Source organism: Agelaius phoeniceus, chromosome 2 (genome assembly GCF_051311805.1).
Source record: "Agelaius phoeniceus isolate bAgePho1 chromosome 2, bAgePho1.hap1, whole genome shotgun sequence".
In the NCBI taxonomy this organism is placed as follows: domain Eukaryota; kingdom Metazoa; phylum Chordata; class Aves; order Passeriformes; family Icteridae; genus Agelaius; species Agelaius phoeniceus.
The window spans coordinates 85,719,331-85,747,034 of NC_135266.1; the positions used below are offsets into that span (position 1 = coordinate 85,719,331).

Below are 27,704 nucleotides of genomic sequence, written 5' to 3' on the forward strand. Positions count from 1 at the left end.
AAAGTATGCTTTCATTGTAGCATATTTGTTTATGGTATCTAACAATCTGCTCTGCCTGAGTGCCTGGTACAGATGAAACCATTGCCTTCTGCTTGGCAAGTCAAACAAATGCCACTAAAGGATTGTTAAACTCTGATAAAACCATACATTAAAATCTGTGTTTCTGGACTCCTCTCTTCAGTGCATCTGTTCCAATCCTCTGAGCACTGAAGATGGAATTCTTCAATGGATTTCTATACAGTCAGTGGCTTTTTTCTGATGTCTGTCCATAGAGTCTGCCCTTGGCTAGAGTATTACAGAGAAACAGCAAACACCCTGAGCTGGCTAATTAATGGAAATACAAAAAGCTTACTGCCAGGGAATCAAATGTTGGCAAACAGGTCCCTTTAGGCTCTTTCTGAGAGGGCTGGCAAATGCAAGCTGTCTACGCATTTGGCTTGGGATAAAACACAACGCTAGACATGGGCTCTTTAATTTTCCTTTTTTTTTCTTTCATGTAAAAAAATCTGCAATAGCTTGCATGGCTTAGATTGACTTCAAGGCAATTATGCAGGGCGCAGGCCAATATGGAATTCACTCTGCACAATCATATGTTTCATATTGGGTTGTCATTCACTTTGTAACTCCAGAGTATAACTCAGGAATGAGCCTGCCAAAGAATGCAGAGTTACATTTCTCCTTAAAGTAGATAAAAAAGTGAGAAGAGTATAGAGCCTATATTGTGAAGTTAGGGGAAAGAAAAAAAGGACCATGGTACTTGAGTAGTATGGTTTCAAAATTGTATGTTCTGCAAAAACCCCCAACCCTCCATTTCCCAATGAGATAATTCTTTGACATGGCTCTAAGCTAACCCTTGCTTTAAGCCTGCAGATCTGACCCTTACAGATCCGTTCTCTTTGGTGAGAACCAAAACACACATAAGGTTTTTTTGACTTTTTACCCACAGAATAGGATAGACACCAATCTTTGCAATGTAGTACTGATTTGGTGTGCAGAAAGAAGTAAATTATACTAATTTTTCTTTTATCCACCAGCTATGATACTGAGGAGTTTTCCTTTGGAGCACCTGATCTACCTAGCTACACTCCTCAACTTTAACTTATTTAAAATATCCTCAGAGAAATATCTACCAGTACTGAAAGGCTAGAGTAATTCTGTACATCTAGAAATGAAATTATGAATCTGCATAAGAGAAAAATAGCCCATTTTGGCATAGCTGACATCTTAGTTGCCAGAATCTTAAACTGGAATATGGGTTGTGTCTCATTTTCATATATCTGATCTCAGTTATCATAGAATCACAGAATGTCTTGGGCTGGAAGGAACCTTAAAAATGATCTGGTTCCAGCTCTATGCCGTGGGCAGGGACATCTTCACTTGTTTAGATGTTTAGAGCTTAATCCAGCCTGGCCTTGAACATTTCTAAGGATATAGCATAACCATCCCTTTAGTAAAGAATTTATTCCTAAAACTAATCTAAATTTACCCTCCTTCAGTTTAAGGAGGGTTGTCCTGTCCCTGTTGTCCTGTCACTCAATGCCCTTGTGAAACGCCCCACTCCAGCCTTCTTGTAAGTCCCCTTTAGGAACTGGAAGCCCCCTTTATGTACAACAGACATTTGTATTACATCTTCTTCCATTTTTAGTGCTTATCTCCATCCCATGGGGTCTGTGCTCTTTCTATTTGTACAAGAAGTTTCAGATGTCCTGGGTTTGATCACGTGCACCATGGAGAAATTTCTGGTCTCAGTAATTTCTGCTGCTAAGAAATCTGATACTCAGCCAAGTGCAATGGTCCCACTGGTTGTGCCCTGTCATCTCCATTATCAGTCTGCCTCAGTTGCTCTAAGCATGAACAACTGAATAGCTCAGGCTGGGAGGAACCCAAGGAAGGGTTGGAAGGGTTTATTAAGTCCAATTCCCTGCTCCTCACAGGGCTATGTAGAACTAAATGGTAGGAAAAAGAACATAATCCAGCCAGTCCTTGAAGTTACAGTAGGATTGCACCTGAACCTTGACAGCTTCACACTCGTTTTTATTTGCCAATGTAGAACTTTCTGTGCCCCTCACTTAGAATATCAAGTCATTCATTCCTTAAGCAAACAGAGCACAGAGTTCACACTATCTTAAAAAGCAACATTCTCTCCTAAAATTCCTTCCTAAATAGACAAGCTAGTGAAACCAACTAAGAATGAAAATAGTTTCACCCTCAAAATAGCCTAATAAAAGTCAAAATAAATCCCAAGTATTGGTTTTCAGTCCAGTTTATTCACAACCCATTTTGATCTTGTACAAAAACACCATCTTCGCTCTTTGTGTTATACTTGCTCTCAAACTGCCTTTTTTTGGTCCCATGGTGATTGCCACCTACTGCTGTTGACAATCTGTAATGTAAATAAATTAGGCTAGACCTTGGCAAACTATTTAGGTTTTCAGATGCATGTTCACAAAGAGTAGGCAGGCATTTGGAAGAGACATTTTCTCTAAGTGACACAATATGCATGTGGAGCTGTAAAATCAATACACCATTCACTGAAAAGGAGCTGATTTTCTGAAAAGTTTTCTTGATTGCCTTTTCTTTAAAATGCTTTTTTATATATCCCTAATTGATTACAGTCTTCTCTTTTGTGAAAACCATTAATTAAAATGACATCACACTCAGAATAACTTGTAAATAAAATGAACAGTATGACTGTGCTCTCATAATGAAATTTTGATTAAAAAATAGAAGGAAGAAGTATGGAATTCTGCTTAAACTTATATGTGTTAGGCAGATGCACATAAAGGATGACAACTTCCACTTGTATTTGCCTTTAAGATAATAACCAAACCTCATGATTCTTCATTTAATCAAGGACTATGTCAAAGGACTGCTATTTACAACACCAATTATTAAAACTTACACTCAGTTGGAACATTAAAAATATTTTTGTTTTACATACATTAGTTACTTTCTTGCTTTGTGGCAGTATGTGGCTTGTCTGAACCTAATTTCTAATCTTCAAATTCCAATTTCTCAGCTGTTGAAGTGTTGTAAGTTTCCTAGCAGTTTATTTTGGCAATTCTGGTATCTAGAGTAAGATTTTGGGAATAAAGAACAATTGGGAGCACATTGCTCAGGACAGCTTTTCCCACAATGCTTGCAAAGGAGGAATTAGCTATGGACAGCACAAGCTGTTATTGCAGCTCAAGGGAGTTCCCTGCAAACTGCAAGCCAATAAACTTATGCTACTCTTTAAGACACTTTAGGTCCCAGTTTTCTGGGGAAGTGCTTCTTTCCTTCTGTGCTCTTGAGAGGGCAGGAGATGGCAAATACTCAAGAGAAGACTCTCCCCTCTGGAACTAATTTCCATCAGTAATTCAGCAAAACCTGAAGGCAAAGAGAAAAAAAACCAAACACCAAAACTGTCCAGACAAGCTTTTGCCTGAGGTAGATTAGTATGATATTTCAGTCTGCCCTTGGTTTCTGTTTGAGGATGTGCCTTTGCATTTATGCTTGTTGAGTAGTATTCAAAAAAACAAACAAACAAAAAAGACTAGAGAAACTTGCTAAATTCAGCCAGCTATTGGTAAATAATTTAAAATCTATATTTTATTTGTTGGAAATATACTTGGACTATTAACATTGAAAGTGTGTTGTATTTATGTTATCAGAAATGGCTCACTGGTTTACACTGATGGAAAGACAGAAACGGCTCAAATATCTCTCAGCTACTTCACCACCTCAGCTCCTTAAGCCTAAACTAATACTCTTATTGTGAAGGCTGGAAATGAAGATGAATTATTTGTAATTACTAAGTATCTAGCTGTGTGATTTTATGTTCCATATTTTATAGCCACTACTGTGAGGATATAAGAATTGATTCCCACGCACACCAGATCTGCAGTTTAGTGCTTATTATTAAAGCCTTGTGAAAACAAAGGTGAAGATCACTTTTATGTTCTAAATTCTCCATACACTAAAAATCAAACAGCACAATAACTTAAAGAGGATAAAAGTTCAGTAGAAAAATAAAATGCTGGTGTGTTAGAGCTAAAGGGAGTTTTTTTCGTTAATGTCTGCTTGGAATTTTGTTTCATTTAAGCATTGAGAATCCCCACACAGAAACAGCTCCCATTCTATTTGTTATTATGCAGAGATTAAGTGCTTGAGAGGTACTACTGTCTTGAGAAACCTTGATTTCAGACAAGGGATAGAAAGAGGGAAATACTCTAATCCCCAGTTTACAAAAGACAGTGATTTAGTAAAGGGAGATAAAACCCCAGTGAGTGGACTACTGCATTTTGTAGGACCTCATATGTTTCAGAGTTCACTTCCTGAGAGCACCATCTCAGTTCATAGCATGCATTTAAGCGCACCAAAAATCAGGTATATTTATGATTTTAATGGAATTTCAGTAGTCTGCATGCTTAAGTGCTTTTCTAGGTCAGAACTCTCTCTGCTTTGTGTCATCTAAACTGTACTGCCCTCTATTACAACTGTTCCTGTGCCTGAGGCAATCTGGGTATTTGCAGTCCTTTCAGGAAAGATGAAGGATGGTGTATTCTGGTCAACTACTCCTTGCTAATAACACCTTTTCTTTTTTGTATGCATCAATTAAATTATAGTATTAAAAAAAAAAAAGAAAAAAAAAGAAAAAGAAACATATTTAAAAGAGCAGACAAATCTATCCACTCCTTTAAATCCTATAGTTCTTTGGAACAGACAGGTATTCAGTCTCCTTGACCACTCTCTGTCTTTCATCTACTTTTCTTTGCCCCTCAAGAGTTTTCTCAGGTTTTTGTCTTCTTTTTTTTTTTTTTTTTGTCTCACATATTTCTAAGAACTGGGTCATTCCCAATAATGCCATGTCTGCTGGAGTACTACAGATCAAGTAGAATTAAAAGCAGCTTGGTCTGCCAGCTAGTTTTCATCAATTCTTCAGTGCTTGTTCAGTGATAGCTACCATGAGCTTTCCTTCTCCTTCCCATCTGCAAGCTATGGACATAAACCCAAATACAAGACAGCAGCGAATGTAAGGAGCAGCGTGTGGCCCACCAAACACATCCAATCCATGAGCAATGGCAGATCTTCAGAGGCTTTCAGGGATCTCCAGCTCTAAAGATATTCAAAACTCATCTGGAAATAGTCCCAGACAACCTGCTTTATCGTAGAATCATAGGTTTTGGTTGGAAGAGACTTAAAAGACCATCATTTCTTTGGGAAACCTCTTCTATCTGAATGCTCCTGAGTAATGAGGTTGGACTAAGTGATTTCAAGAGATTATTCCATTTCAAGAATTTTTTGATTATTAATTAGCACATTTAAATGATATTTTCCATGATCATGCATATTCAGATTTGAAACAGTCAGACTTACTACGTGTGTGAAGAATAGCATTACCTTTTATGATCCATAACCGGTAACAAAAACTTTCACATATCTGTTAACTATAAAATTAAAGTATAATTATCTGACTAACTAAACCAGTTCAAAAGAACAGAAAAAAATATTTCTGGCATCTTCATTGTTCAAAGATTTAATTGTTTTCACATGAGTAAGGACCTCTGGCTGTACTATTCACATCTTCAATGTATTACTGAAAGCAATAGTGCTCCAGGATTTCAAGCTGGATATAGAAACGACACAACACTATCTCTCCCTGGGAAATGCAACTCTGTTTATGATAAACAATTAAATATAGAGATAGGGAGATAGGGATTTTACTTCAGACACTCCTTGCTGCTTTCAGGATTAGGGTTTCAATGGGTGGTCCACCCATTCCAGAGGGAGGGAGTGAGGAGGGAATGAGTTGCTTGTACCTTACTTAACTAGGCTAGAGCACTGAATTCCAATGTCTTGTTTTACATATAAGCAGGTTCCACTCAGCTAAAATTTCTCTATCAGGCAGTCTTTGATCTTACTATTCAGGCAATAAAATGTATCACTGGCTCAGATTAAAATATTTGTAGGGCTTTCAAAACTAGCCTAGGAAAGAGACCTATCAAAATGAAAGTATCACTGTTAGTTCTCTACTGTCTTTTACACTGAATACAAATGATAAAATCACCTTAAACTATTTTCCTTCTTTGCAAATGTCTAATGACAGTGCAGTGAAGTAATGGCATTTTAAAGCCTTTTTGATGGATTCAAAGTCAGTTATTAACATAAAAGAACCTGCCCTTCTATTTGCTAAAGTAATACAGATCTTTCACAAGGGTTACGGTGTTAAAATGGTTATAATTTTTGACAACAATCAAAAATGCTTTCGAAATATTAACAGGTTTTATAAATTTTTTTTTTTCTTTTGCTAAAATTTCTGTTTTTAAGATACTCCCAAAAGCTGAAAAATATATGTGATATGCTAGAGAAAGAATCAACCCTGACTCTGCTTAATCTTGGTGAATGAATTTCCTCACTTTGACAAATATACGTTTTTTCTTAGATGTTTGCACTTTCCAAATATTAAAGACACTTTAAAAGTTCTCATTCTTTCTGCATGAAGAAAATGCCACCTTGTCTCTTTTATTTCTCAAAATAACAGCAGTTTCAGGAGACAGGTCTGAGGACACCCAATATACCTAGTGACTGGAATGATTACCTCAGAGAGTAGAATCACGTTGATTTTTCAGATTAAGTACCAAGAATACAGGCCATCCATAATGAATTATCTCTTCTAAAAAGTAGACAAAGCACTCCTAACTTGTGCATAGAAAATTTATCCACTCCAAGTCACTTTTCTACATTTGAAGTGTTCTATGTGTCCTAACCCAAACCCTAAACAGTCTGGGCTCTTTTGCATTTTCTGAAAGGAAAGCAGCACAGTCAGTATAAAATTCACCTGACATATTTTAGGTGTCAAATGGAGATCCCTGGAAAGGAGACATTGTCCCAACTCTAATTTTGCAGAAGTCACCCTGGATTTACAGGAAAGGCATGCTCATTCTGGAACTGCCATTTAAACCTGTGAGACCATTGTACCAAAATAACACACTTCTTCCTGTGATTGTGGAGTTTCAAAAAATTATTTTGGACTCAACTGGCTAAAGAAAACAAGATAGATTACTAAAAACCTCTATTTTTAAAAAGTTTTTCATCAGATTCTATACTAATGCAGCATTTCTCAATGTTTTTCTATTGTTTTGAAATAGTATGAAATATTTTAATGTCAAAATTAAAAATGTATGTCTTATTAAGGACCATAAACACTTATGCTTTAAATAATTAATACATAATATGATAAATTTAATAATACTTACATCAGTGACTCATTTCTCTGTGCTTCTTAATGACATAATTTGATATCTGTAACCTAGGACTGCCTCTCTGCTTACTTGCTATTTCAGTCTACAATTAAAAATTCCAATTAATTAAACACTACCTAAATATATGTCATTAAAGATTTTATATTATCTTTGAGCCAAGAAATCTGTGGAAGATTACTAAGTTGATATTAGCCTGGGAGTAGAAATTGAAAGTGTCTAAATCCAGCTACTCAAAAAAAAAATATATATTATTAACTGAAATGATATTATGTGATAGATCAAATTTTATTTACAAATGTTGTTCCAAAAGCAGCTCTGACAACCAAGAGAAAAAAGCAAACTGAAAATCCCTAATATATTTAAAGATTCAAAAGAATTCAAACTGTATTTTTACAAGAACCTGATTTTTTAAGCATAGATGAGAAGCTGGAAATGGGTCTGCTGCTGTATTAGATGGATTGCACAGGAAAAGCAGGATTTAAGCACACTGACATAGTATCTCTTTTAAGGATAATAATTTGAAATGTGCTGAAGGGTTTTTGAATGAGGAGACAGAAAATATGAGAGAGACAAAGAGGAGCAAAGGATTTTCTCTACTAGCAAAGCACATTCTGTCTATGGGAAATAAGCAGGTTACTGAAATTTGTTTCACCAACGCTGGTACATCTCTGGAAATTGGTGAATGTATATAAACTTCTCTTGGGGAGAATAGATGAAAAGAGTGTAGGCAAACAGAAATATGAACTTCTCTAAAAGGCTAGGACAGGAAAAAAAAGATATTGGAAATTCACATAATGCTATCTGAACACATTTAGTAATAAACCTGATAGTTACAAAATAGAATAGAATAGAATAGAATAGAATAGAATAGAATAGAATAGAATAGAATAGAATAGAATAGAAAGAATATTCTTTTTGAAGTGACCTACCACAGTCCAGTCTAGCTCCTTGACCACCTCAGGGCTGACCAAGTAAAAGCCTGCTGCTAAGGGCATTGTCCAAGTCAGGACTGGGACGCTGACCACTTCTCTAGAAAGCCTGTTGCTTGAGCAGCTCTTCAGGAAAGAGATGTTTCCTAATGGCATACTTAACCTCCCTTGCTGTGGCTTTGAATTTTTCCCCTGTCACTTCCCTCTTCACTTTTCTTCCTTGGGAAGGAGCCAAAATTTTGCCCTGCACCCATCTTTTCTCCAAATCAGACAAAACCTCAACTTATTCTCACAGCACATTCCTTCCAACCCTTTCATCACTATTATTGCCCTCTTCTGGATGATAATTCAAGGATATTTTTGATAGAGGCTTATAAGCAGGGCCAATAGATATTTTATCTTTTACTAGACTGGTTGCTAGAAGTGAAACATTACCTCAATTGTCAGGTACATGAACATTTATTTGTATCTGAAATAGAAAGAAGAGACTTCAAACTTAAAGTCAAGACAGGAACAACTGTGCCAGTTGGTCTACCTTGAAGGAAAAATAGTACAGTGGAGTTTGGATGTTACCAGGGAAAGATAATAAAATAATTATTTTCTAGGTAAAATGAGGAGACAAGTTGTTTATAACTTGTGTGACATAGAGATGAACACCAAGAGATTCCCACTACTGCCACTGTAGATAATCCCACAATAGAAACGTCAGCATTTATGGATCTCTCATCTCCATGTTGCAAGATGGAGCACATTTCATCCTGGGTAGCAGTGTCCTTATTTTGTCAACACAGGATAAGCCAAGCAACAATTACACAGCAGGACAGACTCATGTAATCAATCAAGAGTGGAAACACCCCAGTGAAAATAAGGGAACATTTCTTACAGAACAGTCACTCCCTCTCTCCTGGTTCTCAGTGAAGTCTTAAAATCACTCTGAAATTAAGAGTCTGGAATATTCATAATTCTGTTCAGGACCAGAAACAATGAGCTAAACAGAGATTGATCTTTCCACATATTATCTTCTACTTCCCCTGCAGTGACAACAGACAATGACTATCTATCTTTCTGTTTCTCATGAGAGATAATTGTCCTATGTCCCTAATAACACACTCTCAGACCTATGCTGATTTCAAGGATGGCCTAACATAAGTACATCGAGCATTTTTTTCTTAACCTTAGCTTCAAGGTCTGATGTTTGCAAGAGGGAAACGGATGCCCAGTAGCTTGTCAACTTTTTTTAATAGGGATGATTAATATGATGACAGGTTCTATCTCCATTTAAATGGTTCATTTTCCTTGCTATTGTAAGTGCATACATAGGAGAGAAAACTCAAAACTGAATCATCAAAATTTATGTCTTCAGTAAATTGTGACTTTAAAGTTCCAGCATGCGGCAACATAGGTAGATAGGGAGATTATGAAGATGTCTGATCAACAGATAGACATATCGTTGAGACTTTTTTATCCAGAAAATCTATATTCCAATAAATATGTAAGGAATGTGGATAATTTTTGAAGATTGTACATCTGAATCCTATCTTTTTCAAAATGTGAGGCTTCATGAATGTTCATGCTCTCTGTGGCCTTTCTTAGCTCATGCACTCTAAATGGGAGGGATGGAAAGAGATTGAATAGAGCTCAGGAACTTCATTCCAACGCTTAACAAGCACTGTTACATCTGCTTAATAATATATTTTAGAAGGATCCACCAGTTTAAATGGGTGTATCTTTTCCAGAACTATATCACCATGGAAACAGGAAAAGATCATGGTCTTTGCACAGTCCTTGTCTCTTTGTCTTCTCATATTGAACTCCACAGGGGAAACTTTCAGTTATCTTTATTTTAAAACATTTTATAGGGTCATTCTACAAAAAGGAGCAATTAACTCACCAGAAATACCTCTAAGACTTTCAACAGAGCAAGTTTTAGAATTTGGCATCCATGGCTGATTTTCTATAGATATGACATTATCTCTTGACTCTTTTAGAGGAAAATAACAGAATTTAGGGTTCCTATTTCTCAGATGTAAAAAACCCCCAGCTGTTTCAATTTCACAATGTTGGGAACTTTTTTCTGGGAAACTTCTGAATTGATTACATGTGTGAGTTGATCATCAATGTGTAAAATTTGGAGCAGCTCTATCTGGGTGTTGCCGTTTCACCAGTTTTACCTGAATTTAATGTATCTTTCTTTGAAATTATTCCTTGCGGGGGTAGAACTTTTTTGACAAAATTAAAACAAAATAATAGAAACTGTCTTCCTCATCAGTGTTAGAAAAATCTATATATAAATAGGCAAATTGCTTCTTTAACATCTTCTAAGTTTTCTGAAATTTCTTACCCCTTATGTTTTTATTTCCAACTTCAAATTTTTTCTCAACTTGGTTTAAGAACTCTTTAAATTCTCCATCTTCCCAATTAACTTTTTTTTTTTAATGTCTCATTCTCTCTCTCTCTCTCAGCTTCTTAATATGTAAGAGCTGTTGAAACCACAGTTACTTGACTGAGCAAAAAACCTATTTTTTGTGTGATTATTTTTGTTTTATTTTTAACCAAGTTTGGCCTATACTACGGCATCTACTATAATTCAATAGGACAATACCAAACCTAAATTGATAGAAAATAGCATTGATCCCAGCAGGACAATGCAACTGTCTCCCCGGTTTTAAAGAAACTATAAATGACCCTAGCTAGAAAAATTAAGCAGCAAGTTGATTAAGGTTATCTTGATTATCTTGATTAAATTATCTTGGGCTTTTCTGTAGTACTTCCTTAATTTCCCTTGCCTCATCAACATTAAGATTTATTTCCATTAGGTAGTGACTTTTTTCCTCCACTGGCAGTCTCCAAGCCTTGAACACAGCATTGTTAGCTGTGACTCGGTAGCTGTTTCTTGCAGCTAATTTGGATCATTTCAGCTTGTACATGTCCAGTTGTATATTGCAGCTGTCATATTCTCCCTGATATGTTGTAAAAGGAAAATGAAGATTAGTCAGACTACAGGGTACAGGAGGCTCTAAAGAGCTATGGTTTCAATATCATTGCTCTTGTGTAATTAATATCAAGAGCAATTCACTGTGAATAATATGAAAATAAATTTCTCCCTCCAAGTTCTGGCTTGGAGGTTGTTTTATTAGATGTTACACTAATACAAATGAGCAGAACATATTTTTTATAGTCTAATCATTAAATTAACAAGACTGGGTGGTTTTAGAAGCCAATACTATATACAAATGGACTTAATAAACAGGTGTATATATTTTGTTTCAGATGGTGTTTTAATGGTTGTTCAGGTTGTTAAATGATAAGTAATATATTATGCCACAGAAGATAGCTCAAGAAAAAACACAAGATCCTAAAGATGGCTATTTGAACTGGAATTTCTTTGTTGAATGTCATTAAGGGCTGAGCTGTATTTAATACTTTAATAGAAATATGTCAGAGATACGACAATGTACTACCAGTGCTTGTAAAGAGGATTTTGCCCTTTCTTGTCTCCTCCAAGAAACCATCCAGCTTGTAAGAGAATGTTCTCAGCAAATAAAAGCTAAGTCATTGCTTTCTCAGGGATGCTGTTGATGGTAATTAAATTGGGTCTTGTACTGTTCTCTGAAAACTTCCCCTTTTATACTCCTGTAAACAAATCTCAGATTCATTGTCTAATATATTACTGAGGTAAATCTGGACCAACTTCAATGATCTCCACCCATCAAGCCTCTTCTCAGTGAAAGTTCAGGGTAAACTCACAAAAGTCATTGGCATGGTTTTGAGTTCCTACTGCTATAAATTAAACCTAATATTAAAAAATTGCATTGCTAGTAGAAATAATATGAAAGAAGTCCCTTTAGCCATGATCCTAATAATCCAAATTTATAGATTTTTTTTTCACTACTTCATTCACTTTAAACATGCCATAAATGTCAAAGCAAAGCTATGATACATTTTAAGTACAGAAGAGAGGGAAGAAACTCTGCAGACTTCATTTTGACTAAAAGAAGTAAAATATCTAAAAGGAAATATGAGAAGGAAACTGAGGCTAGAACATCAGTGTTGATAAAAGAACAGGAATTGACCATTGGTGGTGGGGGTCACATGTTTCCTTCTCCATATTCTAGTATTTGTGGTGGAAAACTAGATGAATACAATGAATTGTGCAATATACTTTCAATGGAATATTATTTAAAATACAGTAGATCCCAAGAAATTTTAAAAAAAAGTAAGAAATACTACCAGGAAATGTCCCATAGTGATGAAAAATATCCTCTTTATTCTATCTTTAGCTTTTCTGATGTTTCAGTTACAATTTGATACAATTAACTTGAAGGTACTATAAAAAAGATGCGTCCTCCTGTTTACATTTTGCTTGGGTAAAAACATTTGTGATGTTATGGAGTCTACTGAGAAGCAAAGCTGAATGGTGAGGGCAGGCTATAAAAGTAATATTCTTTGAGGGGAATAATGAGAGCCTTATTGGGCATACTTCATAGTGAATCAATTCAGTGAGATTTGCGTCAATTTGATAATACAGCAAACACTGTTTGATGGAAACCAAACTGAATAGAGTTCTTCTACCTTGTTTCTTTAATAATATCCTTTAAATTATCACTGCTGGTATTTCCTCTCTGGAGGGACAGTCTTGAGGCTTTGAGACCAAAGATGAAACCTTTATTGTGATAAGGCAAAAATATAGTTTATCTCTTGCACAATTCACCATTTCCAGCAGATAAATCCTAAGCCTGACCAATAATCCCACTCCACATGCATTGCATCTCTGTGGCAAAGTTTTGGTAGTGGGGGCAATGCAGGGATGGCTTCTGTCACAAGCTTCTAGAAGCTTCCCCCATATCCAAGGGAATCATTGCCAGCCAGCTCCAAGATGAACCCCCCTGAAATGCTGCACCCCATGGAAGGGATTCATGCTGGAGCTGTGTGTGAAGTGTAGCCTCTGGGAAGGATTCCCACTGGAGAAGTCCATGGGGTACTGTCTCGTGTGGGTGGGACCCCACACTGGAGCAGGGAAAGAGTGGGAAGAATCCTCCACCAAGGAGGAAGAAGGGGCAGAGGCAACGTATGATGAACTGACCACAGCCCCCATTTGTCTTCCCACCATGCAGCTGGTGTTGGGAGAAGGCAGAGATAATGGTGAATGAAGTTGAGTCTGGGAAAAAATATGTGAGGGATTTTTTTTCAATTAATGTGTCATAAGCATGTCTTGGAGACAATCCAAAACTAAACAAAAATTAGATTAGGTCGTATAATCATTGATTATTTCCAGCTCTACCAATTCTGTCTCATTTACAAGTGCAGCAGAAATCTGTGGTAAATTACTGCCTATGCATTTTATGGGATTGATCATATACATAAATAGCCATATTTTCAGAAGAGCTTATAGCTTTGCAAATGCAAACTTGAGCCAGAAATTGCTGGAAAATAATGCACTGAATATGTGTGGGAATATATGTGGAGAAGAGAAATGTTGTTATGGAGTGTTTTTGCAACCAGATGTTGATATTTCTATTTGAAAAAAAAAAAAAAAGCATAATCCCTGGAAGGGGCTTTTCATGCAAGACTTTAAAATGAAATAAAAATTTATGGTAATTTTATATGTTCCAAATCAGTTAATTATTTCAGTGGCAAATGAACTTATAGTTGGTGAAGTCCACAAACAGCAAGGCTAGCTAACCTCAAAATTATATGAGAATGCTCAGGTCTTTTTCAGCCAAGTTTTGAATATCTCTAAGTCTGGAAATTTCATAATTTCTCTTTTCCCCTTTCCAAGTGCTTGACTGCTGTCATGATGAAGAGGTTTTTCTGTACATTTATCTGGAATATCCTGTGTTCCAGCTTGTGTCTTATCCTATACACATCCATTTTCTAGCTGAAGATGGCAATAAACTCTCTTTTTAAATTCAAAGAATAACTTACTTTGGAAGGACTTTCAGAAGCCCTCTAGTCTAACCACCTTCTCAAAGCGATCAAATTAGAAAAAAAAAATCCTTATGTTTATTGAAACTATATTTTCTGCTGTTGAACTTTGTGGGGTTTCTGCCAGTCCACCTCACCAACCTGTTGAGTTCAGCCTGAGAGTGTTTAGTTCATGGATTTACATGATAACATGCCCCAACTTTATCAGGAAGCATCTAGTTCTTCCCTTCTCATTGAAGGTTAAAGTCATAAGTATCTGAATCTAGACAATGTGAGTCTCTCTTCTAAAACAGAAAAGTTGATCTTGCTTCTATAAAACTGAATGTTTTACCCAATCCAAAATTTCCCCTTAGATCCTTATTCTGATTCTTTTCAATCTAAAAAAAAAAAAAAAAAAGAGAAGGACTAGTTGGGTTCACCTTCTATTGTTGGTATTTAATTTCATTAGTTTCTATTTATGGCTAATGTAATTTGCAAAGATTAACAATGAAAATAAAGCAAAAGATCTCTAATTTAATTAAGCAAGCATCCTGGTATGATGATACTAAAAATGTAATAAATATAAATGAGATATTTAACATACATGTATAAGTTTTGAGATTTTTTGCCTATCATGTGTGTGTACAAAACTTCATAAAGTATCCAGAAAGTAAAAATGAAGCTCTGTATCAGCAGAGGCTTTTTATAAAGGTAATAATGTAGTTTTCACCATGCCATGTAGCCGAATTGATAGCAGTATTCAAAATTAATGGACTTTGTAGTGCAGTGGATTAATGCACTCTGTGCATATCACATAAATCTTCCTGTCTGAAATTTCATATGAAATCCAGAACTAGGCCAAATGTGAATGACAGAGGAAGACTTTTCAGTCTCTGGGCTGTACTGAAAACTATACCTTGACATTAATCATGAATAAAATTTATTAGCAGGACAGGTTCATCTAGAATTCAGCTATTTACCCTAAGAAAATACAAATATATGGCTAATATAGATTTTAAATAGCAGATTTTTAAATAATAGATTTTTAATGTTTTTCTCATTAGTGTCTGTAAATAAGTGCTTTTGTGTGTTTTATGAAATGTGATTCTAAGTGTTTAAAAGGCTTTAGTTTCAAAAGGAATGTTCTTTAAAATGTTGATTATATTATTATTTTTTGTGCTATAGTCAGTTATCCCTTGACCTTCAAAAAATGCTTGAAGGCTGGAAATGTATGAACTAAATTCTGCCCTTAGAAAACCATGTAAATGCTCAAAACAAATATTCAAATCATTAAGCCTCTTTGGATTTATATTGTTATATGAGAAAAATCAGAATCCAACATCACATTTCAACTACTGCAATGAAAAAAACAATGTAAATCTGACAGAAGAAATAATTCCTATAACTAATACAGGTTGTTTTTTTTTTTTTTTTCCTCTAGGATTATTTTATAGTATTAATTTATTTTGGTAAAATTTACATGTGTCCAAAACTCAGTGTTTATTATGAGATTTTTTGTTGTTGCAGGGTTTCTTTAAAAAGTGAAACTCTTGTATCAAAATCCTATGAAATGCGCATCTGTTTTCAATAGTCTCATTGCTCAACATATTTAGATACTTTTATGGAGAGGTGATATTCTTCATTACTGTCAAAACCAGTATCCATTATAATGAGCTATTTTAGTTTCCCACCCCTGTCCTGGAAATGATCTTCTCTTCAGTACCCTGGAGCAAAGCCAGCCATGCTTGCTTTCTCTGCCAGCTAGGATTTTCCTTACACAAGTAGAACTCCCAGGAGTTTTACTAGCTCAGAATTAAGCTAACAGATCAGTGCAAAGGAGCTATATCAGGAGCCATAAGTTTAGATCAATACAGTTTGTATCCCATCACACTACTTTCAATCTTACTTGCAAATTGTCTTCGCTACATTATTTTTTCCTTTTCTATTTTTAATTGCATAAGCATTATTATTTTTCCATTTTAATAGTTGCTGAAGGTTTCAGACTGTTGTTTCAGAATGAGCTTCTACTTAAAACATCCTTTTTTAGGTGTTGGGAAAAAGTTAAATCACTGTATTCAGTTTCCAAGTACTGTTCTACTAACATTTCCATAGAACACTTTTAGGAAAACTGTGCTCACTACTGCCTCCTACTATCCTCCTATGCCTCACTCTCCACTATTCTCACTATTCTGTTCTTTGCTATAAAATTAAAGTCAAAGAATCATGGAGCAACAGGCCATTATTGAGACTGGAAAGACTCTCTGAGATTACCTAGTCCAACTTTCTGTAGGACCACTTTCAAATTCAGACCAGATTGCTCAGGGATGCACTGAGACCCTTAACAGTGATGGAAACTCCATAGCCTCACTGAGAAATCTGCTCCAGTGTCAAATTAATGCCATCACAAAAGCTATTATACTAATATTCAAGCTGCATTTTCCTTTTTGCCATTTGTATTTTTACTGTGGACCTCACAGATGAGCCTGTCTATCTATTCTATCATAATTTCCTTTGTCATTAAATAGAGCTTTTTTTTAACCCAGCTAAACACTTTCAGCTCTCTCATTGCCTCCTTGTAGGTCATGTGCTCCGGTCTCTGATCTTCCTGGTGGCTGCTGCTGGACTTTCCTCAGTATGTCACTCCTACAAGGGGGCACTAAACGAGGCACTGTACCCTGGATACATTCTTATGGTAGCTGAGCTAGGGAGAATCACCACTTTCCTCACCTGAAGGAAGTTTTTATTGTCCAGTATCCTCAAGTCCTTCTTGGCAGGGATCTTCTCAAGTCATTCAAGCAGTTGTATTAAAACAAACTGGAAATTTCCAAGATTATTGTGTGACCCTTGTAGCTGTCTTGCTGTCTTGAAAGCTTCCTTGCCAGTAACTGCATAGTTCTGCAGTTGTGCAGAAATCTTGAGAAAAACCTTTCTGTGATTTCCATGCATGTGTTGACAGGATGGGTTTGTGTTTACAGTTTCCTACAGGCCATTTCAGCTGTCTGAATTACCAGATTATTGGCATTTAATATTCTCATGCCAAATGAGTACCGTATTTTCCACTTGCTCTCTTGCCTTTAAATATACTCTCTTTCAGAATACAGTCCTCAAAATTTGGAGTTTAAGGCCTTTAGGTACATGGATCACGTTTATTCTCCTAACTTAGGATATTAATCTTGCTTTTTTCAGTCATATGGTACCTTCCTGTCTTGAAAGGTTTGTTCTAATCCTTGTGCCTAGATTACACTGCCATATGAAGGAGACATATGGCATCACAATCTGGGAATGGGATAAAGATCACCAGATCATGTCACATATCTTGCATAGCAGCTTCTAGTCAATGGTAATATAAAAGTGAAAAGATCTTCTAATCTGCTCTCAGTACTTCAAGCCATGCCATTTGCACTTGGTGCTGTTTACATCCCATTTCATTTTACCTGATAAAACTAAAATCAATGTAGAAGCAACTGAAATTTTTCAGTTGCATTATATTTGCATTCTGTAGCTGGTACCTTTTCTAATGTTACTGTATCTGTGATATATAGATCTATCACAACTTCTGTTACTGTGCTCTAAATTTCAAGACTTAAAAAAAAAAATGATGAATGTAGACATTAGCATTCTCGTGGGCCTGGCCATCAATATTTCATCTTAGGTAAACAGCAGTTTTGCCTAATTTATTGGTTCTCATTATGTCTGGCATGTAGAAGCTAAATTCCCCTCTGCAAGGGAAATTGCCCATCTGCCTGGAAAATGACCTTTTGTGCTCTGCAAATCAGTAGGGACACAAATCAAAAGGGGCACAGTTGGTTAATATTGTAGAAAAATGACTTAATTTGTCACTAACTAAATTGTCATGAGTTTGACCCATTTTGAGATTAGTTAACATTTGCTTCCTTTCTCATGTTTCATGCATAATTCATTTGGATTCTCACCATACTTGCGCTATGCTTCTGGAGTGGGGATGTTTTGTAAAGTCACTCTTAGGAGCAATAGTAACACGACATTTGTCAAAGTGTCATAATGAACAATGAAACCTCATTATATGTCACTCAAAGAGCTGAATGAAAAGTATGCAATTTTATATCCAAATCTTGGAAGGTGAAAGACAGAAAACAAGTTTTTTGTTGCTTTAATTGTCTTCCAGTTTGATTTTTGCTCTCTGAGAGCTCCCACAAAAGTCAATGTTAATATTCCTAGTTTTGATCCTGCTCTGCTGGAGGTGTTCACTGGTGGAATTTCATCAGTGATTTCACTGTGAACAGAAATAAACTGCAAGTGAATAAAAATTGCTCATGTGTAAGAGTTTACAAGATAAGATCATCAAGGGCAGAGACTGTCTATTTTGTTTGCATTGCACAGTATGGAAGATATTCTTCATGCCACAATAAAAAAATACATAAGAGTTGAATGCTGCATGCTACACAACATTGCTGTGCTGCAATCCCCACCAAATAAGAGGCCAGTGCACACACAGGAAAAACAGGCAATATGAACAGTTCAGTTTGGCTACTGAAGTGTACATTGGAAGTGATAATTTCTAATTAAAAAAATGTCCAAACTGAATTTTTGCACCATCTCTTTGGACAAATGGCTTTTTCTGTGCCTCTTTCCATTTTGCTTTTTCTAATTACCTGGATATATGGCTTTTTTCTTTGCTGCTATGATGATGAAGTGCCTGTGCCCACCAATCCTAAAGACAAAGAAAAAAAATTTCACCCGTGTATTGATCATATCCAAAATATTTAAATTCCCTGCAGTAACACATCTCTTCTCAAAGTTAAAGTTTAGACACATTCCATCAAATCCAACCCTTTTACAGAAGAATTAGAAGAATCAAATTTCATTATTAACATAAAACTTTCCACAAAGCAGGCACTATAAACTAAGCTTTCTTAAGGTAAGAGCATCTTTACCACGGAGTAAAGGAACAGAAGCATCAGTGTTCACTAGGTTTAGCTGTGCCTTCACCCAAAATTCACCTTAGAACACAAGTCACATCTTTGGGTGTAAGGTGAATCAAGGCTTCTCATCAGGGTAAATTGTCTCTATCTAGCATTTCATTAGAAAAGATATGTGATCAAATATGGTAAAAACCTAGGAGTTAATCCAAGGATGACAATGTAAAAACATAAGCATAAGCTTTGCCATGTCGGTATACAGCCATACTGTCAGTCATTGTCAAAACTATAGAGCAGAGAAGCATATCTCATCTTTTCCTGTCAAAATGTTCCTTCTGACAAAGGTCAGTGCCTTCATGACATAAATCTGTTATCCTATTATTGTCATAAGTATCAAAAGAAGAAAGGAGTCAAATGTTTGGAACAGATAGAGTCAATGTAACTTAATTCAGGAAAGTGCCATATTTCCCACTTCCCTTTGTCAGGCTGCCAGCCATCAGTATGAGCTTTCCCTCCTGCAATCTGTTTGTGTTCCAGTGAGTAATAGCTTTTTACTGGCCTGGAAAATGACTATCCCGTTGCTAGCAAAGTGCATTCATAGGATCAAGAGGCTTTTTGAATAGTTAAGTACATCGTGCCCTTTAAATAGACCAGACTTCAGATGAAAGCCTTAAAACTATGGCCGATCTGTTGGAAAATTAAAAATATAGTAAATCTAGGGCTGAAACCAGGCATATTTATGAGCTACTCAAATATACAGTCATTCAAAATAGTTTGTTACTCAATGGAATTTATGAGGGGTTTTTTTCTTTATAAGAACCAACATCTCAAATAACTCATGCACATTTGCAAGACATGGAAAATTAAAAATATACATATAATATCTGGCAAAATTTATCTCAAAGTGATCACAGAAGGGTTTAATTTCACATCTATTTGAAAAGATACCAAATCATCATAAGAACTGTGTGCATGACTCTCTTCCCAGTAATGTCAAGGTGAACTGCGAGTAAATGGAACTGAAATCAATAAAGGGACATAAATTTAAAGCTACAGTAAATGGGAACATTGAGAATACTGGATATGAATATAAATTGGCTAAAACACAGAGACATGCATAACATATGTGAGGAATTAGAAATAATAGATATCAAGGTTTCTGGATGGGACTGGCCTGTTTCATGCAACGAAGAAGAACAGGCTAAAATATGGTTCCTAAGTTGTATTTATGTGATCCATGTGACTTATTACTTTATTTTGAAATAGTCATAACATTATAGCCATGTTAACATAAACTTAAGGAAATCGGGGGGAAACAGTCACCCAGAGCTTACAATCTAGTGTAAATTGCAGAGCAGATTCTAGTATAGAGTTTGAAGGATCTGATTATTCAGCCACAGAATACAGAATTGCAGTGTTGGAGGATTGATTGGACTATTTTTCATCTCTTACTGGTTAACTTTGTGATTCACACAAAATTACTTTTTTTTTCTGTTGGAAATCAAACAAAAGCTGTGCAGTTCTGATACATGAACCACCTGCTGGTCCCTCCTTCTGAGTGACAGGACCTCCAGGATTTACAATTCTAATAACAGGAATTTGAAAAATGAATGATAGAAAAAGTGTATTTTTTCCTTGCTTGTTTGACAGCCTATCTTTTCTTACAATTTGCAAATGGAAAAAAAATACAGAAACTTGAAAACAAAATTGCCACCAGTTTTGATAAAATAGAGAAAAGATGGTCAATCCTGTCTTTACTCCCTAAAGAAATTAATTTAGAACTTCTTTCCTATCCACTTTCTTTTCAAATACCTTGGTGGTGGTCTTGCCTCCTCCTGCATTTAGTAATACTGGTGAAACTTTCCTGGTGACTGTCACATCACATTGCAGTTTTCAGAAAACTAATATAATTCCCCACAACTTCCTTCCTTAAGATATTTTATGGGTTCCAGCTGTAGCTCTAACATCCTCTTTACTCATGCTCCCTGTAAGTGCTGTTTCTCCATGGTGTAACTGGCAGATGTTAATGCCTTAATACATTTGGAAACAACCTTAATACATTTGGAAACAACCTTAATACATTTGGAAACAACCTTAAGGGAGCAGAAGGCATTACAGAATTGTGTAGGGATGTAAAGGATGTCCCCAGAGAGAGGAGAAGACTGAGGGAGATGTCGTTGGGTCTTCAACATCCTCACAAGGAGAAGCAGAGAGGCTGGTACCAGTCTTTTCATTTGTGATCAGTGTTAGGGCTTGAGAGAATGGCATGAATCTGAGTCAGGGGAGGCTTAGACTGGATATCAGGAAAAAGTTTTTTTCCCCAGAGGGTGGCTGGCCACTGGAACAGACTTCCCAGGGAAGTGCTTAGAGCACCAAGCCTGACAGAAATCAAGAAGTGTTTGAAGAGTGCTCCCAGGCACACAGGATGACTCTTGGGGGTGGTGCTGTACAGGGCCAAGAGTTGGACTTGATGATCTTGATGGATCCATTCCAACTCAGTGTATTCTATGGTTCTATGACTATGAAATATTTTCACTGGGATCTTCCACTCTACAGGAAGGTGCTGGCAGAGTATTTCTGAACTATGCCATAAAATCTAAGCAAAATGAGGCACAAAAGCTGAAATCCTTATTTGGATCTGAAACAAGGAGCTCTGTCTCTGTGGGCAGCAAATTTGATGAGAAGGTCAAGACTGACCTCTGTATTTGTTGTTAGTTGCTAGGAAAAAATGTATTTTAAAAAGGTCTTAAAATGGATGCTGTAATTTAGGTGTTTATTCTCTCATAACTGGGGTGGTAACAAAAGTAGCATTGAAATACAGATTGCACTTACAGACTCATGCTCTCAGCCTTTAAGGACATACCCACATAAGGAAACTGAAAGTAAATCAGTGATAATTCAGCTTCTTTCTTTGAGGTTCTTTCATCCCTCACAGATCAATTAGTGATGCATACCTGAGCTGTTGAAAACAAATGTCCAAGGCTATCCTTATACTACTTCATTTGGTCATTTCATCACAGAAACACAAAGGTCAAAGTATTTGAGTGAGAAGTTCTCTAATTAGAACTGAAATAAATTTTTCAGGATGTAAAGCCTAAAGCCCAGTAATTTTTACTTTTCTGCAAGTTCAGAAATCAGGCCTCTTTCCTGAGTGCTTTCATGGGCCACTTCACAGGTGTCTTGAAGCAATGAGTTTTAGAAGCACAATAAGAGACATAAAGAAATAAGTTTTTCTTAACAAGTTTCCCATTTTATTTCCTTGAAATCTATTCAATTTTCCCTTGCTCTTATATTACAACTAAAACTTGAGTAAAAATGCCACCAATTCAATCTTTTCATCTGTCTTGGAATTATATGCCTTTGTTTTATACTGATTGTCCTAAAATTGCATGAAGAACAGTAAAATGATATATTTTTTAATACTTTTAACTTATATTAAAATCTGTAATTTTTAGTTTTGTTAATCTCAGGTCTCAGTTAAATATGAAAAACAAATAATGATAACCTTCAGGAATGATGAAAAAAGATGTGGAACTAAAAATTTATCTTCTTTCTAGTAATCTGGAGGGAAGGTTCACCTATTGTTTAGAAATTAGTTGTTTTATTACTCATTAAAGATAAGAATGCATTTCAATCATTATTAATTTCTTCTATAATTTCTGATGTAATATATAGGCAAGTTTCATATGCTGAGCAGAATTCCAAAAAGAAAATAATAATAGCAGCAACTAATAAAATAAATTTTTGTATATTCAGTAAAAATTTAAATGTTCATCTACAGATGGGGCTGACCAAATGCTGCGGAAAAGGATAGGTATCTTTGTTGCTGGTACATGAAGCTCTCATCAGACTGGTTATCTTCCTGTGCTGCACAATCATAATTTTGATTACAGTGTTTATATATATATATATATATACACATATACCTTTTTTTTTCCCTTAGGAAGTTGGCTGCATTTTCAGAGAATTTTTTCAGACATCTTTCTGGCTTTATTAAGGTAGGAGTACAAGATATGGACTATATATATTTAAAACTCTCTGTCATCAACTTTGATGCACAACTAAGTAGAAGATAAATGAAGCATTCATGAAAGGGAGGTTGTGTCAGAGAAAAAAAAAATTATCAAATTAAAAGAGTTTTTAAAGTTATTAATTTTATGCCTAAATATGGTACGACCATGTGAGCTGGTTTTGGAGGTTTATATCACCATTACCTGCACCATATTTGGGGTGTTTGTGCATCCACTGAACACGAGTTTAGGAAGTTCTTATATCCATCACTCACTTGTATTTCTGTATCTGTTCTGCTCCTATTGCTATGACCAGATCCTTATCACAGAATGTTCTGAGCTGGAAGGGACCCACAAGCATTACAAAATCCAGCACTTACGTGAATGGCCCTTCTGGGATTCAAACATGCAAACTTAGTGGTTTTAGTATTAGGCTCTAACCAACAGAGCTAATCTCAGGGTTAATAGGTTGGTGCCCATCACAGTCAGGCCACGTATCTGTGGAAGAGCTGCTTCAATTAAAAAAAAAAAAAAAAAGATAAGAAAAAAAGATGAAGAGGTGGAAAACAATAATTTAATTTCTTTTTCTTTATCTCCTTGAAAACAACACCTCTCCTTTCTTACATATTAGATGTGATATGACTCAGGTTATAATAACAGTGCCAGAATCTGTTTGGCTTGTGTGTGGATTTGTCACAGGTTCTTTTGGAAATAATTACTTTAGACTTGTGCTAGTTTTTGCCCCTCAGGTATATGGAAATTTTTGTAAAGTTTGTGCAGCCTGGCCCATAGTGCTTAAAACAATCTGCCTGTCTTTTCTGATAGACATCATTTCTATAATATATCAGCAAACTTAAAAGATATGTGTCTTCTCATGCATATTTTCACTAGCTAGATTTTGACTGGATCAAGATGGTATTAGACACATTTTTCCAGCCAGGAAAGGAGATAAATGGCCAATATTTTCAACATTTCTGGTTTGGTTTGGCTTGGTTTGGCACGGTTTGTTTTGGCGGTTTGTGGGTTTTTTGTAGGATTGTTTTTTTGTTTTGTTTTTGCCTATTTTAAACTATGTTATAATAAAAATTTAGATTTTCATAGGACTCTTGGAGCTTCAGATTTTAGAAAAAAATTCAGAGAGATGTGAGAAATGAAATAAATCTAAGAATATTTAATGGACAATTCTTAAAACTAACTATAAATACACTTATGGAATCAAGGGCATTATTTATTATCTAAGCCTTACCCCTATTTGCCCAAGTCTCCATAATGCTAACAGAATCCGTCTTCTTCCCCTCAGCCCTAACATGAGGCAAATTTGATAAAACAACATTATATAAAAGGAGGGGGTCTTCCTGTACTCCATATTTTCTCATATAAACTGCTATGTTTTGTTTTGTTTATTTTTAATGATGCATTCCAGATTTGTTTTGCAGTAAGTCATAACTAATGACCTTGGACAAAATTGCTCAACTCTTTTTGTTGTTTGTTTACTTCATCATCCACCTGACAGAAGAGCCATTGAGAAAAATGTGTAACATCCCTGACATTTAGAAATCTCAGTAGAAAAAGCATGTGCTATAGCTACCCACTCAGTGAACATATGTGGAACAGTTTGCATGTAAAATATAGTGTCAAAAATGAAATCCTTGTTTTTGGCTACTGCATATGCAGAAGAGTCAAGATTGCGTGGAGCAGACTTCTAAGAATGTTGTACTTTGTGAGTGTGATTGTCACTATGGCCTTTATAATGTAAATCCCCAAAACCTGGTGGGATCGTGTTTGGAACCTTTGTAGTCACAGTCTATCTCACATATCTAGTATCTGCTGCCTCAGCCTGTCCAGTTAACAACAGGCTTGTGGCTACTCTTACCTATGTTGCTAACATCAAATCTTTATGGAGTTTGCACTTGCAGAGCTGAGCTCCACCAGGTTCCTCACACATCCTACACAAAATCCCCTTGGTAGAGAATGGATGGAAACAGCATTACCAGGAGTTTTGTTTAGTACAAATATGTCTAAATGCAAGCACTTTAGACTTTCTGATCAAAGAGATTTAATTGGAACCAGGATTGAGGGTGTTTAATATTACAAAAATTCAAGTTGTGCAAAGAGTTTCAGAGAATTCCTGTGTGAACTGATACCATGAGGCTACAATCAAATCTACAATCTCAGCTACCCTTTGATGCCATTCATATGCAAAGGGTCTCCAGCCCAAAAGAGGGGTGGATATGCCCAGTACTGCAATATTATCTTTTCTTTATTAATCTCTGCAGGTTGATTTTGGCAAAATCTGCTCTGTGCCCTGAGATCTTCATGTCTGGGAAAGAGTCTGGTTTGCCTTGAGAGGCAACACAGAGGTCCCAGGCAAAGGTCAAGACACTAGTTTAACATTGAAAGACCAAGAGGGAAGGGGACAGATCCTAGTGGGATCTATCCAATTGTTTATTAACGCAATCAAGTAATGGTGAAATGATGGAAGTCCTGAAAAGGAAAGAGACAGGTGCTGAGTCCTCTGGGCTGATTCCCTCTTTTTCCCAGATGTTACCATGGATTTTTCATAACCTGAGTTAATAATATATCTCTGTTAACCTGTAAGCCACACATCATTGCTGCCTAGAGGAGGAATTTGTAACTTAGCTTTTTGTTAAACATCTCTTCCAGATCATTTGCTTTATTCAAAAGCTTCCTTCCCTCAATATGCTCATTCCCCGCAAACAGACCGTCATCACCTGTTCTCCACTTGTTTGCATGCTGATAGCTCTTCTCCTCTCATAAATTCCATTAATTAATGAATAGTCAGCAGGGAATTGTCTCTTTGGGCTCATTAAAGAAATGGACACTAAAATGATACGAAAGCAGCTGCCTCCTTTCTGTTATTCCCTTCTGACGGCTACTGCTTTCCTCATCACTGCTAAATTATAACACTGCTTTGATTAGCAGTCCTGTTACTTGCTGCAGCTGCATTTAAAGATGGAAATTTTAACTATACAGTCATGTTTAATTGATATTCTCATCAAACTGATGGCATTGTAAAAAAACACAGCCCTCCGATACATCAAGCTTGTGTACATATATTAAATCCTGTTGGAATTTTTTTGACCTTGTAAACAGATTGAAAAGACATGTTTCTTGATGCTTTCTCATAAGTCACTGATTATCAGCTGTGCTCATTTGGGAACCAGATGTAAAATTTGTGAAAAATCTCAGGCCAGAGTTCATTCTAAACAGGAACATATTTGATTATTATCCCAGTGCCAAAGTGTGAATGCTCATTTCTATGCTGAAAAATTTAGAAATTATTTATTTTAAAGCATAGGATGAGATCTGATTTTTTTATAAAAGATTTCAAATCAAAAACTATTCCCCACCAAAAGAGTGAACTCAAAGCCAGACAGATAATCTATATCACCGTTGATATAAATCACAATAGTTTGGAAGATGTTCTAATTCATGCAAGAAGGATGATTGTCCCAGACTTGCTCAAGGTTTAGGTTCCAAATCATCCCTTGTTGAAGAAACATTACTCACAGAACAGTCCAAAAGAGGACAGCTTTCTCTACTCTGAGGCTGCTGAGACACGCTGAAGCTCTAATAGCACAGTCTTTGAACAAGAGATTATAGAATCCTGGAGTCACTAAGGTTGCAAAAAAACCTTTAAGATCATGAAGTCTAACTGTTGTTATATCACTGCCATGTCCACCAGTAAACCATATGCCCAGCTGCCATATCTACATGTTTGTTTAAGATTTCCAGGGGCAGTCTCTTACAGGGCTGGACCATACTTTCTGTAAAGAAATGTTTCCTAATACCCAATCTAAACTTCCCCTAGTGAAACATTATACCATTTCCTCTTGTTCTAAAAGAAGATGTCTTGCAGCTTTGAGGTAACCGAACAGGAATTGTTGTTAAATGCCTTTTAGTGGTTGGTGTTTTCACTCAGATAAAATCAGATCCCTTTCTGGGATCTAGAACTAAGTGGAAAATACAGGACAAGGGGACCAAGTCCTTTGGTCTGGTGCTGATTTGTGATGCTGCCCATGTTCAAGTTCAGCTCAAAAGACAGAGGAAGAGGTCATTTGCAATGGAATATACCAGCAAGCATCCAAAATCAGACCTAACAGGAGCAGCTCTTTAAACCCTAGCCCTAGGAATAATATATTGAACACAATTCTGAAATTATAGAAAATGTAATGGAAAGGCTTCAAACCTGTTTTTCTCCCTGTTCATTAATTTCAGAGGTGGATTTTGACTTTGGTTACCAAAAAAAAGCATATTTTGATGACAAACCCAAAACTTTCAAATTTAAAGGTACTACTTTATAGAAATAAAATATCTTTCCCTGACCTTGAAAACTGCTCAGCTTCACTTGGAGAGATTTCCATTAGATGTTTCAAAGTTTGTGCAGGATGATTATAGAGTTTGTAATTCACCTACAGTACTTAAACCCCCTATTTTATTTTGTATCGGGATGAACACTTAAAGGGAATCTCCCAGTCATCTCCAACTCCTGCATTGTTGAAACATCATCTGTTCCTCTTCTCCTGTGCCCTCAATGTGGGCAACAACCTCAAGTCTAACTATGAGAGCTTGTTTAGATTCAAACTGGACCTTTTGGTTTTATTTCTACTTTTAGAGCTCCAATAGCTAAAAAATCGGGTGATTTTACTAAGTTTCCATGTGAGTTCCTAACTTCCTGCAAAGAACAATAAAGGTGGG

General features: G+C 36.0%; 1 protein-coding gene across 1 annotated transcript in view; it reads left to right on the forward strand.

Moving 5' to 3' along the window:
- TENM4 (teneurin transmembrane protein 4) overlaps window positions 1-27,704 on the forward strand; it is a 1,543,936-nt gene that overhangs the window by 463,472 nt on the left and 1,052,760 nt on the right. Inside the window, exon 4 of the mRNA XM_077174070.1 lies at window positions 22,919-22,973. The gene's annotated coding sequence lies outside the window, so the exon portion shown is untranslated. The remainder of the gene's footprint in view (window positions 1-22,918; window positions 22,974-27,704) is intronic.